Source organism: Heloderma suspectum, chromosome 3 (assembly GCF_057233095.1).
Source record: "Heloderma suspectum isolate Gila_16-S chromosome 3, 16-S_ref, whole genome shotgun sequence".
Classification (NCBI taxonomy): Eukaryota; Metazoa; Chordata; class Lepidosauria; order Squamata; family Helodermatidae; genus Heloderma; species Heloderma suspectum.
In genome coordinates, this window is record NC_139460.1 from 225,115,483 (window position 1) to 225,132,602 (window position 17,120).

At 42.8% G+C, this 17,120-nt stretch overlaps 1 non-coding gene across 1 annotated transcript; it reads right to left on the reverse strand.

The window, feature by feature from the left end:
• Nucleotides 1–15,826: 15,826 nt before the first annotated feature.
• On the reverse strand, nucleotides 15,827–15,898 carry TRNAS-UGA (transfer RNA serine (anticodon UGA)). Its single transcript has one exon. It is a non-coding gene; the product is annotated as a tRNA-Ser (tRNA).
• Between the last annotated feature and the right edge of the window lie 1,222 nt (nucleotides 15,899–17,120).

Here is a 17,120-nt window from a genome sequence, read left to right on the forward strand (position 1 = left end):
AATGTGCTTTATATGTTATTTGTTACCATATAAACAGCTGAGGGCATTTCCTCACTCTGTTCATACACCAAAAACCTTTTTTGATTGCTTAAGCAGCTCATACAAGACTTGACATTCAAAAGTATGAAGCCAAACCATTATTGACAGTTGAACTGTCAAGAGTGTGAGATAGGTGTTCGGAAGTCTAGTTCTACAAGTAGGAGGGTTCACTACAGAGTAGGGAATTTAAATAGATCCTCACAATCTGGCTGTTCAAAGGAATCTCAGGTTTTTCCAGTCTTCATGTTGCTATTCGGGCCACAAAGCCAACTCGATCGGCGTTATTCTACAAAAGAACATCGGTTTTTAAGAGGTTTTCCTTCCCTTTTTCCTAGTGACTAGGGTCTCCCCATGAAAGTCACTGGACCTCAAATCACTGAGATCTTGTGACTGTTCACGCTTTCACATTCAGCTTGGAGTGGGTGTACTGACTGCTCTCTCCTGCTTAAATGCCATATTTAATTTCAATTGTGGTTCATTTTTTCTCTGGATATTCTAGGGCATGGGTTGCCCAGCCCAGGTAAGTTGAGCTCCTAGCCAACCACTTAGGCCGAAATGTAAGCTTGACATTTCAGCTATAAAATCGGGGCTGTATGTGATGCCTAATATATGGTTAACGTTGTCTGAAGGCATTGATGTACACTGTACTTTCCCTTTTCTTGACAACTATTCTCACCAAAGTATTGGAGTGGTACTTGAACAAGAACTGCTTACTAGCATTCCTGGGAATGATCTGGTTTTGGAAGATTTCACTTCCTGAGAAAGCTGGCATGCACGCTTTCTATGTCTAGCACACTTCCAGGAGACACCTCTAATTGTTATAAAAAATAACTTCCAACTTGCAGTGGGGCGTGGGGAGAGAGAGAGAGAGAGAGTGTGTGTGTGTGTGTGTGTGTGTGTGTCTGAAGCTTAAGAATTGTGCAGCTTCTTTGCACTAGGGGGCACCAAATACCAACTTAGTGTTTTGGTATCCTGATTAGGGAGTTTTGGTTTGAGCAAAAGGAAGTCATTACATGTAACAGAGGACCAGATAAGAAATGAACAAATTTGAAATGAACAAATTGTCCTATTTCAGGCATATGTGGAGATTAATCGGCCTGTGCTGGAGAAATGTTACATGGGTTTATGTGTAACTTTCACATACATAAAACACTTTTTAAAAAAACACGCTGGAGGTTACAGGCAGGAGTGGAGGAAGAATGGGCGAGGAAGGGATGTTTTACTCTTGCCACTGGCTTTCCACTGTGGGGAGAAAGGCCATTTAAGAGGAATGATTTTAAAAAGAAAAGTGATTGCTAGGAAAAGGGTTAAGCATGTACATTTTTTAAAAAAGTAAGCAGACAGGTTCCTCAGACTTGTGAACAAATGATGGAAACGTATAATGAGCATTATGCCCAATGCGTCTTTAATTTACTTGTAAAAGGTAAAGGTGTCCCCAACCAGTCGTGTCCGACTCTAGGGTGCGGTGCTCATCCCCGTTTCTAAGCTGAAGAGCCAGTGCTGTCCGAAGACGCTTCCGTGGTCATGTGGCCGGCATGGCTGAACACCGAGGTGCACGGAACGCTGTTACCTTTCCCGCTGAGGTGGTACCTATTTATCTACTTGCAATTTCTTGCTTTTGAACTGCTAGGTTGGCAGAATTACTTGTACCTTCTCACTAGTGTTCACTTAACATGTGAAAGCGGGCTTAGAACTGTATCCCCTGTCACTATTTCTGCCCACCCCCCTGGCCTCCACACATTCAGCAGAAGGTGTAAATTAAGATAAATTTCTGAAGGGGACTAGAATTGAAGGTGTAAAATGACTTGCATCTTCCTCAGAGGCAAGGAAATTTTACACGATCTTGTTTGAGAAGTTCATTTACCCAGTGCATTTTATCACCCTGGGGCTGGCCTCTTTCTGCTAAAGCACTCCCTACACACTTGCTTTTCTCCATTCCTGATACCAGCCTCCAGCAGCTACTTTTTGTTTGCCTGATTGTGTGTGTATTTTTTAAAAGAAGTTTGAACTCCATCTGTCACGTAGTTTGGCCCTCAACATTCAAACAATGGTGACCATTTTGAAATAATATAAAACCAGATTAAAGTATTTGGCAACATGCAGTGTCTATATTTAAAACACTATTTCTTATTTATCAAGCACATCGTGTATGATAATGCCTGAGGCAGGCAATTAACAGTTATGCTGACTAATTTTTGTTGCCCTTTTAGGAAAAGATTTCTCCCAATATGCTCACACTCATTTTCTGTATGGAACTGAGATGCAATTCAAATGGCTAGGGCAGCTTTCCCCAACCTAGTTCCCTCCTGATGTGTTGGACAGCAACTCCCATAATTCTCACCCAGCGTAAGACTCCCTTGCTCTTCGTTATTCACTTCCCTCTTGCTGTGGCCCAACAGAGCTGGTGAGAATGAGAAGCATTGGATGCCACTGCCAACTTGCTTCCTGACTTTCTGCCTGCCAAGGAAGCAAGTGGTAGCAATGATGAGAAAGGATGAGGAGCAATAGCAGCACTGAGAAGGCAGACTCCCTGAGGGAGGGGGCCCATTGAGTGGACACCTGCTGGGGTGTAGACCCTCATTAGGATCCCAACCATGCCTCCTCTTGAAGCCAGCCCCACTCAAAAGTCACTTTTCTCATGAAGCTTTAGCTTATTTCTTCCCACTACCTGAAACCGTTTTAATTACATGTAACTATATTCATGCACATACATTCCCTGTTACCCTTGTCTCGCTCTTCCAAAAACTCTTTGGGATAAAGCCATTAAACAAAAAACCCTTTATAACATGTATATAATTTAGATATGTGACTAGATACTTCACAGGATGCTAAATGAAGTAGTATAACACTGCAAACTGAAGTATATTGTACAATTATAGCTGGGTTTGACTTTTTTACTGCAGAGGTAAAGGCCTATTGTACCGCAAAGCCTCCTTGAACAGGACATTTGTTTTAGGAAAGTGCAGCATCCATTTGTTGCTTAAGAGGTACGCAACTCAATGCTTTCCAGATGTTTTGAACTATAATCTCTGGCCATGTTGGCTGGGGCCAGAGGGTGTTGTAGTCCAAAACATCTGGAGGGCACAAGGTTGTTTATCCCTGACTAGAGCAGAATAACTGAACTTGCAACCTGATTGAACCAAGTTGTTTTCAGCGTAAAAGTTAACACGAAATTTTCCAGACTCATTCTTTAACCGTATGTGTTCCATATGGAGGGATACCAAAGGCCAAAGCAATCTTGTATGGTGTTAACTGTTGAGAGGCCCAACAGTTTCATCCAGAGACGAAGGGCTTGAATTGAATGAGAAATCCATAGCTCAGTGTGCCAAAGTCAGCACAAGAGAGACCACCAGTTCTGACAATCAGTCATTCACGTTTCCCACTGTTTTGCTCTATTGAGGCAAAGATGGCTTCTCTATTGAGAAGCCACTCCCAAGTCCTCTGCACTCAAAGCTCTTTATTAGTCTTTACTGAGGCGTGATCCAGGGAGCTAGGCTGAAGTTGCCAGCCTGAAAAGTAGCCCTCCTTCATCGCATTTGGCAGGCTGGCTTTACGAGAGGGTGGATTTATGAGTTGTGAAAGATGGGCAAATTAACATCCCTAGCATTCTTGATAGGATTAGACTTTCTTGGGCAAGCATCTATTTGCATACGACTCTGACTTACCACATTAGTATTGTTTTCATGTCTCATTTTAATATGCTTCCCACCCTCACTTGCCTGCCTCCTCACCCATTCACCCTGCAACACACACACACCCTAGCATCAACTCCTCTGACATCCTTTTGTTGTCTGCTGAGACAGTAAATAACTGAGAGGTCACCTTAAAGTTCCAGCCCCAAGTGTTTTGAGCCTGAAGCTCTCCCATCATACTAAATTAAATGTACATTGAAATACTAGCACTGGGGGTGGGGGGACCCTATCATGTCATAGAACTAATCAATTTTCAAAGCCACATTTCATATTACCATAGACCTATGCGTACCTTACAAATTGGTAACGGAGGAATAATAATACTGGTGTACATTACAGGATTGTGAGGTGCTTTGAACAGCTAGGGGAAAACGCTATCTCCATGCTGTGTTGTTGTTGTTATTTCCTTGCTTATTTATTTCCAAGCCTACCTCCATGCAAACATGATTGCCTCTGAATCATGCTGTACCACCAACGTCTCATTCACTTCCTCTTTTAGTATAATTAACATGAACCTCAGACCAGACCAGGTCTGTGTCATCAGTGTTGGAGTTGAAAACTGGACCATATAAGTGATAATATAGTACATTTTCTAAGCACAAGGAGAGCTTTCCTCTCTGCTGAATATGCCCACACATAGATTGGGTTAAGGTTAAACGCTTTCAAGTCCTAGATGTAGGTCTGTTTCAGACAGCACTACTTTTAGAATGTAAGCACAGTCACTTTGGCCTTCGACTGTAGTGTAGCACAACGTATAGACTGTTAGACTTGGACCAGGGAGACCTGAGTTCGAATCCCTACACTCTGATTTTGTACCAGTTCTACTGTGCTGTGCTTCCTCTTCAGCTTTCCTGCATTTGACCTTGGCTCTGGGTAACATCTCATCATTCCTCTGTCTCTGCTCTTTTTGGCTTGGTTAAGTAAGTGTGCAGTCATGGTGTACTGCACAACAACCATACCTGGGATCAACATATGGAAGCTGCCTTCTGTGGAGTCAGACCGTGGGTCCACCTAGTTCAATACCAGGGGTAGGCAACATGGTGCCCTCCCGGTGTTTCGGACTTAATAATCCCTTACTATTGGCCATTCTGGCTGGGGATGATGGGAGTTATAGTCCAGAACACCGCATTGCCCACCCCTGGGTTACACTGACTGGCAGTGGCTCTCCAGGGTTTCATATTGCATACGGTGACTTAACCAAGCTGAAAAGAGCAGAGACAGGAATGATGAGATGTTACCCAGAGCCAAGGTCAACTGCAGGAAAGTTGAAGTGAAAAGGGAGCACAGCACAGTAGAACTGGTACAACATCAGATCCCAAAACAGGAGAAGAGGATCATGTACTAACCTCGCAATTAATTCATGTCCCACCCTTCTTTTGCAGCTGTAACTAGAGATGCAGGGATAAATCATGGGACTTCCAGCATGGAAAGCTCTACCACTGAGCTACAGCCCTTCCCTGTATGGATCTTGACATAAGGGGGTTTATCCTTAAGCTTTTATTCATCATTAAAGGCACTGATTTCTTCATTCTTTTCAGTGGAAATAGGTTTGTTTTCACCAGTGGGGAAAAAAGCATTTTCTGATACATAATAATATTGTCCTATAATTAGCACAATATTATTAGTTAGTATTTCATTAGTTAGTATTTCATTAGCAAATTATCCTGAATTTCCTTTGGAAGTGGTTGACTGAAATACTCTTAGAGAACTGCAGACCTGTTGTCAATATGCACATCACTCTTTGTCATGATCCAAAGCAGGGTCCTTATTGGTCTCTCTCTGGGTGGCATGACATCATGCCTTATCTTCAATAGGTTCTTCAGTTTGCCTAAATATCTGCTGATGGCTGCTAAAGAATAGAACCAAATAAGAAAAAAAAAAAACCCATGCTCTCACTATGTGATCTTAGATCCAATGAAAATGAAATCTGCCTTGGCATAAAGGAAACCCCCACCCCCCTCACCTCCTCACCCCAAAAAGCAGCTTGTAGTCTTGCAGTTCTTATTAAAAGGGGAGATGAATTGTAAGCAACCATTTCACACTTTCACACCAAGAGTAGAATCTCAAACAGCTGTTAACTCCCAGTTGGAGTTCTCTAGAAGGCCTTTGCTCTCTGGGCAGAAGCATGCATATAATTTTTAATCTGTTTGTCCTTGGATGGAGACGATGGCTCACATCTAAACCTGTCATCCTCAAACATTAAGCAATATTCTCCTGGCCTTCTTGTTATCTCTTTCCTATCAGCAGACTGTGCAGAGTCATTTTATTCACTATTATTAAAGGGCTTTTCTGTTTAAAAATAACGTGCAAACCAAGGACCAATTCACATTCTGTGGCAGCCCCCCAGATTGCTTCTATGTGACTTATCAAGGCAGTTCCTTGAACTGTTCCTACAGTTCCTAGTACTGCTAGGACTGCGGGAATAGCTGCAGCCTCATGTACCTGTTCAGGTTCATGGGGTGGTTCTTCTTCCGCATGACTATAGGCACACGAAAGCTTGATGAAGTCATGGGGAGAAAATTCAGTGGCATTCTCACACATTTGAATGGGCTCTTAGATACAGCTATATAAATGTATAGTTCTGCATCAGGTCCTATTCAGTCTATATATCGTTAATACTGTTATAGAAATGGTAGACTATAAATCCAGTTGTGTGCCCCCCCCACACACACACACAGAGGCGGGGTGTAAAGCATCACAACGTGTGTATGTGTGTGTGTCTGTGTATAGAGAGAGTTGTTTGTTCGGTCAGTCGCTTCTGACTCTTCGTGACTTCATGGACCAGCCCACGCCAGAGCTTCCTGTCGGACGTCGCCACCCCCAGCTCCCCCAAGGTCGAGATCGTCACCTCCAGAATATCATCCATCCACCTTGCCCTTGGCCAGCCCTCTTCCTTTTGCCTTCCACTTTCCCTAGCATCAGCACCTTCTCCAGGGTATCCTGTCTTCTCATGATGTGGCCAAAGTACTTCAGTTTTGCCTTTAATATCATTCCCTCTAGTGAGTAGTCTGGCTTTATTTCCTGGAATATGGCCTGGTTTGATCTTCTTGCAGTCCAAGGCACTCTCAGAATTTTCCTCCAGCACCACAGTTCAAAAGCATCTATCTTCCTTCGCTCAGCCTTCCTTATGGTCCAGCTCTCACAGCCATAGGTTACTACGGGGAATACCATTGCTTTAACTATGCGGACCTTTGTTGTCAGTGTGATGTGTCTGCTCTTAACTATTTTATCAAGGTTTGTCATTGCTCTCCTCCCAAGAAGTAAACGTCTTCTGATTTCCTGGCTGCAGTCAGTGTCTGCAGTAATCTTTGTGCCTAGAAAGACAAAGTCTGTCACTGCCTCCACGTTTTCTCCCTCTATTTGCCAGTTACCAATCAAGCTGGTTGCCATAATCTTGGTTTTTTTGAGGTTTAACTACAACCCAGCTTTTGCACTTTCTTCTTTCACCTTCATCATGAGGTTCCTCAGCTCCTCCTCGCTTTCAGCCATCAAAGTGGTATCATCTGCATATCTGAGATTGTTAATGTTTCTCCCAGCGATTTTAACTCCAGCCTTGGCTTCATCAAGCCCAGCACGTTGCATGATGTATTCTGCGTACAGGTTGAATAGGTAGGGTGAGAGTATACAACCCTGCTGTACTCCTTTCCCAATCTTAAACCAGTCCATTGTTCCGTGGTCTGTTCTTACCGTTGCTACTTGGTCGTTATACAGATTCCTCAGGAGGCAGACAAGATGACTTGGTATCCCCATGCCACCAAGAACTTGACACAATTTGTTATGATCCACGCAGTCCAAGGCTTTAGAATAGTCAATAAAACAGAAATAGATGTTTTTCTGAAACTCCCTGGCTTTCTCCATTATCCAGCAGATATTGGCAATTTGGTCTCTAGTTCCTCTGCCTTTTCGAAACCCAGCTTGTACATCTGGCAATTCTCGTTCCATGAATTGCTGGAGTCTACCTTGCAAGATCTTGAGTATTACCTTACTGGCATGTGAAATAAGTGCCACTGTTCGATAGTTTGGACATTCTTTGGTGCTTCCCTTTTTTGGTATGGGGATATAGGTTGATTTTTTCCAATCTGTTGGCCATTCTTGTGTTTTCCAAATTTGCTGGCATATGGCATGCATCACCTTGACAGCATCGTCTTGTGAGATTTTAAACAGTCCAGCTGGGATACCGTCATCTCCTGCTGCCTTGTTATTAGCAATGCTTCTTAAGGCCCAATCAACCTTACTCTTCAGGATGTCTGGCTCTAGCTCACTGACCACACGGTCAAATCTATCCCCGAGAGAGAGAGAGATCTGAAGCCAACCTTCAAGAAGTTTGATTATACCCTCCCTTTCCAAGCACTCTCTAAGGGCACCAACAGCTCCAGGTTTGAGAGAGCCCTCAACAATGTGCACCCTGGTGGGGCCCTTTATGTCAGTAGGCCCACTGCTGAGCTTATCTAGCAGCACAGCACTCAGACAAGCACTTGACAACTGGACCTAGGAGTAGAAATCTGAATTACCTATAATGCCATGGGGACACTCTGGGAAACTAAAATGGCAGCTTCCAGATCGGAGCACAGGGGAGGGGGTTGTTTGAAGAGGGACCCAAAGCAGACATCAGTGTCAGTCTCTGCCAGGGTTCTGGAGCCCTACCCAGCACATACCCCTAAATGCCATGCACCACTGCCACTATGCCAGGCCTGTTTAAAGACCACTTTAGACAATAATATTTCATTGCTCCAAGCACTCCCAGTGGCCCCCTGTATAGATTTGTGGGTAAATATAACATGTGATACAGGAATTTATACTGGGCCAATCTGCACTAGCATGTTTTCTGGGAACTATACCATCTGGCTCGCACACATGATGTACGCCCCAACCCATTGTCCTGTCGCTATTTCTCCTGCAATATTCCATTTTCCCGCAAACTACTTTTATGATGGCTTTTTTTTTTGGTGATTGTGGTTTCCATGTGCTACCAGTCATTTGTGTCCGAATCTTGTGGTATTATAACTCTCTGAAGTGGCTTTAAAGCTGTAGATCCTGTTTTGCAACTCCCCCCTCCTCCTTTCCCTGTCCACATCTTTCTCCTCCTCCTTCATCCTGACTCTTTCCTTGCATGGATTTTGAATGCATTTGCAGACAGGGGATTTTAAGGCTCTTTTTCACTGCACACTTACAGAGCTGTGCAGCTGTGAATAAACACAGGGAGAAAAGCAACCTGAAAAGGCAGCATTATCTCCCCAACCTTTTCTACCTACCATGTCTTTCTCCCCATCTTTCTTCACATGGATTTTTATGGGATTTGTGAGCGGGAAATCCCTGATACTTTTTATGGCTATTTTTCACTGTGCACATACAAAGCTGCACAACTGTGAATAACTATGGAGGAATTTTTAAAAACCTGCCTTCCTCCACAGCTCTGAAGGTGCTCATGCAGTTACCAGATGTAAAAACAACAACTAAAACCACTGCCTGGAATGTCACAGCATTTTAACGTGGTTTATGCCATGTGTGTGCATGCTATAAACACAGCAGATACTGCACTGTTTTCAGTAACGTGTACTCCCGGAGCAGCAATTGCATTTTGAAAAATTGTAAGCACAACTGTGCCTCTCAAATGGCAGGGGCTCCTGTGTAGAACTACTACTGACTGGAAAATTATGACTGCTGTGATCTTCAGCATTAATCGGATATATGTTTCTGACACAGTAGAAGTTCACAAGATCAGTAACTGTGAGCTACTGGTTCATATATTAAAGCAACTTGCTGGAGCTCAGGAAGGGGTAGGAGTTCCCATGCATGTATTAATAACAGTATTTCTTATTTCCTGAGTGCCTACATAAAGCATTGTACAATAACATAACAACCACACAACCTTATTTACATCTAAGACACTATATATATAAAGGAGGATTTGGAGAAGGTCAGGGCTCCAAAGTTAAGTCTAAAATGTCACATTTTAAAAGGTAGATAGGCATATAACTAAACTGTATTTCCTTTGGTTAAACACACTTGCATCTTGCCTGTTACTGAGGTTGTATTCCACAAGCCACACATTCTGGAGCAGGTACTCCGGTATTCCAGCGTCTCATGCAGGTAGCTCTTGATATAATTTTCACACACTTCCCCTGAAATGAACGAGGAAGCCCCTTACTGACTAGGCAGCTACGTATTGGTACAATTGTCAGCACTGGAATAAACAGTCTGTGGCTTGTGGATTTGGCATTTAGAGATTAATACACATAAACCAGCCTTCTCCTCCTGGTTGCTAATTCCATGAAATCTTTAACAGACATGGATGTGCCCCATTGGCGACGGATGCGAAGCACGTGTATTTTGTACTCATATAGATCTAACCCAAGAACAAAATGTACAGTGAGAAGCGTCCCTGAACAGAGCGCATTGACAAGAATAATGTTAATTGCTAGAGCCTGCATGGTAGCTTTTGCTGTTGACGCGGTGTTTGTGCTTTCCCCATAAGCTTGGCAGCCCTGGGAATTCTCATGGCCTTTGTCACACTGAAAACTGCATGCGAGTCAAGTGGAATGTAATGTGACGGTAACAAGGGCCCTGGTGTGTTCCAGGAGGAGGAGGAGGAGGAGGAGGGGCCCTCTTCTATGGGAAGCCTTGCTCCTGATGAGTAAAAATCACGCCATTGTGATCAGGCCACTTCCTCTATTCAGGAAAGTGGGCTGAGTTAAGGATGGCCTAGCCTTCCCTCTCATGCCTCCCCCCCGGCCCAAGGTACATGCATAATTAACTTTGTGAACACTCGAGAGCAATAGAATGAAATATTGGCCGTGAACTGATGTACAGTGCTATGTTTTCATCCAGTAAGGCACGTAGAGGGGTGGGTGGACGGGGCAATGGCTAAGTGCTAAGATGGCCAAATTATTTCCCAAGCTGTTTAAAATTTTATACAGGATCTTGCTTTAGGGATTCTTTCCAATAATGGAACATTTAAAGGGCAAGAGAATTCGCCCAAACTACCAGCACTTTCAACTGAACAGCCTTCTTTCAGTCTTGGTTGCGTTTAAACGTCACATCTTTAGAAATCCAAAGTGAATGAAGTAACTTGTTTTATGCAGAAGAGAAAGTGGGGAAGTCTGCCATGGAAATGCCTATTGTCCCCCCCCCCCCGCCCCCATTCTGTTTTTCAGGAAAGCAGTCACAGAGCAAGACAAGCAAAGTTAAACGAGAAGCAATACCTTCAACATTTTAAAATGCAGCTATCTAATCTGCTTTTGCATCGGTGCCGTTTCCTTCCTCTTTTTATTTTTATACATATTCTACAACAATATAACAACGTACAAAAGATTACATAAATAAAAGATGTGGATGGACATTATCATTAAATGTAACATTCCAATGAGAAATGAATGAGATCCACTTTTCTACAAATTTGGGCATTTTCTGTGTCCAACTGCAATAAGTGGACAATGGCACTTTTAACCAAATTTACTGATTACAAGTGTGGAAAAGGAGAAACATCAATCAATATGTTCCTTACTTTTTGTTTTTAAGAGTTTTTTTGAATCCTGTTTAGAGACATATGGATTTTGTAAAACCTGTTCTGTCTGCATATCATGGATTGTCTTTCATTTTGTCATCCACTCATTGGCGGAATTAGATGTTTTCCCATTTCTCGAATTTGTGAAAATCCCCCCAATGTATAAATCCCCCCATGCACATTTTGCACAAAATGCACATTTTGCACAGAAATGCACAAAATGCACAATTTGTGAAAATCCCCCCAATAGGTAAATCCCCCCCGGATGCGCATTTTCATACAATTTCTTTTTAATTTTACGTATTTTTCTACAACAAAATTTGTGTAAAATTCCAGAAAGTAAAAGAAACCCTAGTCCACAAGTCTGCAGAATCTGTGCCACGCAGGAAAAGCTGGTCTGCTGCAGAATCCACGGGTCAGATTTATAGAAATCCAAGCTCATTTGATTTCATTGCAGATTTCTCCGACATCCCTAATCCTGTTGCACTTATCTCCCATATCAAAGTTCTTTTAATAAGGTATTAGAAAATATCATTTTAAAACCAATATTGGAATCTATCTATGTATCTGTCTACAGAAACAGGCATGCTAATGTTTCTTATTATGTACTGAAAGGCAATTGAGCTGCACTGCTCAAACCATTTCAGCTAAATTACTCTCAGAGTAAGCTCAAGAGATATATCTTGGCCAGAATATTTTAAACTGGGACATGTGGCCTCTGCCCAAAACAGCAGCCCTATGTCTCATCCTCCTCTCTCATGTGGCAGCTTTTAGTAAGGTAAAATGTGCAATGTGATGTCGTTACATTGCAGCTTTCCCTGCATTCTGCAAGAAAAAGCCAAAGGAACTTCCTGGAAGACTGCCTTGTCCCATATGAGCCTGCCCGGGTTTTAAGATCTTCAGGAGAGGCTGTTCTCTTGGTTCCACCACCATCAGAGGCATGTTTGGTGGGAACACAAGAGAGGGCCTTCTAGGTAGCCGCTTCCAGGTTCTGGAATTTCTCGCTGACTCCCTCTCTGTTGTCCTTCTGCCAGCAGACAAAGACATTTTTATTCAAGCAGGCCTTTGGCATATAAGCTAGTATGTTGCTAAAGGGGTTTTAAATCAGTTGGGTGCTGTTTATTTCTTTTATTGTCATGCTTTTAATTGTGTTTTTAATTTATTCGTTTGAATGTTATGTTTTAATTAATAACCTCAGGCCTGGGGGCTAATTCTGGCCCTTCTGAGGTCCCAATCAACCCTCTGAGGTTCCCCAGGTGGCTGCACACCCTTTGCCCCAACCACTGATCATTTGGTGGTTTCCTGGCTTGGGTGCAGTTTTTCTTCCTTTGTAATAGGCTGAAATGCCTCTCCTAAAGCTTGGTTATTAGCAGTAACAGCTTCAAGCTACAATATCCTTTCACCTTTGGCCTCGCCTACCACTGGAATGCTTCCCCCAAGAGCTCCCCCTTGGTCTGAAAGAACCCCTGATCTACTCTAAGTAGGACTAGAATTGGATACAACCCAATTACTTTAACACTATTAAGAAAGAGACCTTATCATGGTCAGGTGCCTGGAGACCAAGTCCTGTAAGGAAAAGTTTAAGGGCTGGGTATGATTAGCCTTTAGAAGAGATGATGAACAGAATGCTAGACTAGACAGACCCTTGGTCTGATCCAGCATGGCTCTTCTTATGTTCTTATGATTAAGAGGCAATATGGTAGCCATCTTCAAATATTTGAAGGGTTGTCACATAGATGATAGAGCAAATTTGTTTTTTCTTGCTGCAGAGGGCAGGACCCAAACCTACGGGTTCAAATTACAAGAAAGGGGATTTATTTATTTTTTACTAAATATTAGATGTCAAGATTAAATATAGACATTTTGGGTGTCAGTGAACTGAAATGGACTGGAATGGGCCACTTAACATCAAATGACCACCAGATCTACTACTGTGGACAAGAGGACCACAGAAGAAATGGAGTAGCCTTCATAATTAATAATAAAGTGGCTAAAGCAGTGCTTGGATACAATCCAAAAAATGACAGAATGATCTCAATTCGAATTCAGGGTAAGCCATTTAACATCACAGTGATCCAAATATACGCCCCAACCACAGATGCTGAAGAAGCAGAAGTAGATCAGTTCTATGAGGATCTGCAGCACCTACTGGACAGTACGCCAAAAAAAGATGTTATTTTCATTACAGGAGACTGGAATGCTAAGGTGGGTAGTCAAACGACACCTGGAATTACAGGCAAGCATGGTCTGGAAGAACAAAATGAAGCAGGACATAGGCTGATAGAATTTTGCCAAGACAACTCACTGTGCATAACAAACACTCTCTTCCAACAACCTAAGAGACGACTTTATACATGGACTTCACCAGACGGTCAACACTGAAATCAGATTGACTACATCCTTTGTAGCCAACATCTATGCATCTATGCATCTAGGCGGACATCTATGCAGTCGGTAAAAACAAGACCTGGAGCTGATTGTAGTTCAGATCACGAACTTCTTATTGCACAATCTAGAATCAAACTAAGGAGAATAGGGAAGACCCACAGATCAGTCAGATATGAGCTCACAGATATGAGCTCACTGCCTCATTAATATGCTGTGGAGGTGAAGAATAGATTTAAGGGACTAGATTTAGTAGATAGGGTCCCGGAAGAACTATGGACAGAAGTTCACAACATTGTTCAGGAGGAGGCAACAAAAAAGTCCCAAAGAAAAAGAAAACCAAGAAGGCAAGATGGCTGTCTGCTGAGACACTGGAAGCAGCCCAAGAAAGAAGGAAAGCAAAAGGCACCAGTGATCGGGGGAGATATGCCCAATTAAATGCAAAATTCCAGAGGTTAGCCAGAAGAGATAAGGAATTATTTTTAAACAAGCAATGCGCAGAAACAGAAGAAAATAATAGAACAGGAAGGACAAGAGACCTCTTCCAGAAAATTAGAAACATCGGAAGTAAATTCCAGGCAAAAATGGGTATGATCAAAAACAAAGATGGCAAGGACCTAACAGAAGCAGAAGAGATCAAGAAAAGGTGGCAAGAATATATGGAAGATCTGTATAGGAAGGATAATGATATCGGGGATAGATTTGACGGTGTGGTCAGTGAGCTAGAGCCAGACATCCTGAAGAGTGAGGTTGAATGGGCCTTAAGAAGCATTGCTAACTTCAACAAGTTAATAACAAGGCAGCAGGAGACGACGGTATCCCAGCTGAACTGTTTAAAATCTTGCAAGATGATGCTGTCAAGGTGATGCATGCCATATGCCAGCAAATTTGGAAAACACAAGAATGGCCAACAGATTGGAAAAAATCAACTTATATCCCCATACCAAAAAAGGGAAACACCAAAGAATGTTCAAACTTTCAACAGTGGCACTTATTTCACATGCCAGTAAGGTAATGCTCAAGTTCTTGCAAGGTAGACCCCAGCAATTCATGGAACGAGAATTGCCAGATGTACAAGCTGGGTTTCGAAAAGGAAGCAGAGGCAGGATGCCCACTTATCAGGAATGCTATAGCAATGCATTTCCTGCATCAGCAGGGGTTGGACTAAATGACCTTTGAAGTGTCTTCCACCTCTATAATTCTATTCTCCGTTATTTCCCTCCTCCTGATAGTATGGAGCCTCCATCCTATTTATTTAAAAATAAGCCACATTGATTTCAATGGAACTTTGATGTCAGGGGAACTTAACAGCAGGGCTTGTTGGCACTAATAACATTTTGGATCCCAGTCACTTCAGCACCAAGAAAGAAATCCAGCAGACATCGCTAGCCTCCTTGCAAGTCTCTTGGACCATTCGGAATAAGCATAATGTAAATCATGTAGTGTAAGACCAGAGAAAGTGCCAAAACTAAGTTTGCCAGAGATAGTGCGAAAACTAAGTACTTCACACAAAGCACATAGTTAAACTATAGAATTTGCTACCACAAGATGTAGTGATGACCACCAACTTGTATGGCTTTAAAAGGGGATTAGGCAAATTCACAAAGGATAAGGCTATCGGTGGTTACTGGTCATATTGGCTATTATCTCCAGTATCAGAGGCTGTTTGACTCTGAATACCGGTTGCTAGGGAATACGAGTGGGAGGGTGCTATTGTGCTCATGTTCTGTTTATGGGCTTCTCATTGGGGTTAGCCACTGTAAACAGAATACTGGACTAGATAAGCCTTTAGTCTGATCCAGTATGGCTCTTCTTATGTTTCTGATTCCTATCCCTGATTAATAACAACAGCAGCAGCAGCAATAATTCCAAAGAAGAAGAAAACAAGGTGGTAGAAATATGACAAGAAAATACGGTCACAGGACCTGAGAAGAAAACATCCTCCTGAAAGGATGGAGAGAGTGCAAGAAAACATAAAGAACTAAGAGACACTGAATGAACTGTAACTGGGTCCAAGGCAGAGATCCAGGATTCAGTCAGTGTCAAACACTGGAAGCGGCCAATTAAAACCGACATGTGTATACAGAAAGACATAGGGACATAGGAAGCTGCCTTATACTGAGTTAGACCATTGGTCCATCTAGCCCAGTATTGTCAATGCTGACTGGCAGTAGCTCTCCAGGCAGGATTCTTTCCTAGCTGTACCTGGAGATTCCAGGGATTGAACCTGGGACCTTCTGCATTCAAAGCAGGTGCTCTACCATTGAGCTATGCCCCCGTACCTCAAAGTCAGAGCAGAACGTTTAAAATGAACAAATCAGCCAGATAGGCCAAAGCCCTGTCTCAGGGGTGAGTATTAACAGATGCCTTTTTTTGCGGCCACCACCATGTTCCTCTGCTTCTGCCACTGCCACCAAATTTGCTGCTGAATTTGCTGCTGCAGTAGTGATGGCGGTGGAAAAAATTGTGGTAATCTGGCAAGGAAACAAGGCACATGGAAAGCATGTGCCTTGTTTGCAAGCAGAATACTGCTCTTGAAAGCATTCCAAATACGGCCTATTGATAGAAGGTCATCAGAGAAGGGGCTAAGCAGGACTCCCTTGGGAGAGAATTCCAGAGCTTAGGAGGAGACAGTCAGAAGACTGTTTTCCTATACCCTGCAAGGTGTGCCTTGTGTATATTGGTGGGAAACAAAGAAGAACCTCCCTTGAAGATCTTAAAATCCAGGCAGATTTGTATGGCAGAAGGCACTCTTTCAGGTGAGTTGCCATCTTTTCAATTGTGCCCCCCTCCTCTGCATTTTTTTAAAGCTACATCTCTGAGTGTGTGGAGGGGGGCAGGGAAGTAGATTAATGTTGGCATCAGTGTGTATGCATCTAAACACACTCACAAGGACAGGTTTTCAGGCAGAATTTTCCTGTCCTACCTGGAGATGCTGGGGATCAAACCTGTGACCTTATCTATGCAAGGTATATGTTCTGCCACTGAGCTATGGACCCTCCCCTGAAGTAAGTACCAAGTACTGGCACTAATTTCCAAGTAAATACCATTTAGGGTCAGAGCTTCATAAATAAACTTACCAGTGGTCAGGCTAATGAGAAGGACAAGAAGGAAGTCAGAATGTTTAAAAGCCTGAAGCACTTAAAGGAGAACTACAGGTTTAGACTGAGGAAATAGTTTCTTCCCTGCAAATGTCTTTCACTCTCTCCTCAGCATAGCTCTAACAAGTTACGCCCGTCACCACCAAAAATACATTAAAAAATGGCATTCCCCCCTCCCTTTCCTGATTTTTCTTATTAGAACATTTTGGTGTCAAAGCACCAGTGTGAGGTCTTGGGACCAATCATCTCTATTGTGCTTACTGTGCACAAGAACAAAGGAACAAATGGATCAAAGATTTGGGTGCTGCTGACTAAACAGTGTCATGTGACCAGCTATCTCTGAGGTTTGCAACTGTCAAACTTCAAGCAGACCAGAGTCTCCTTCGCTATTCATGTGGA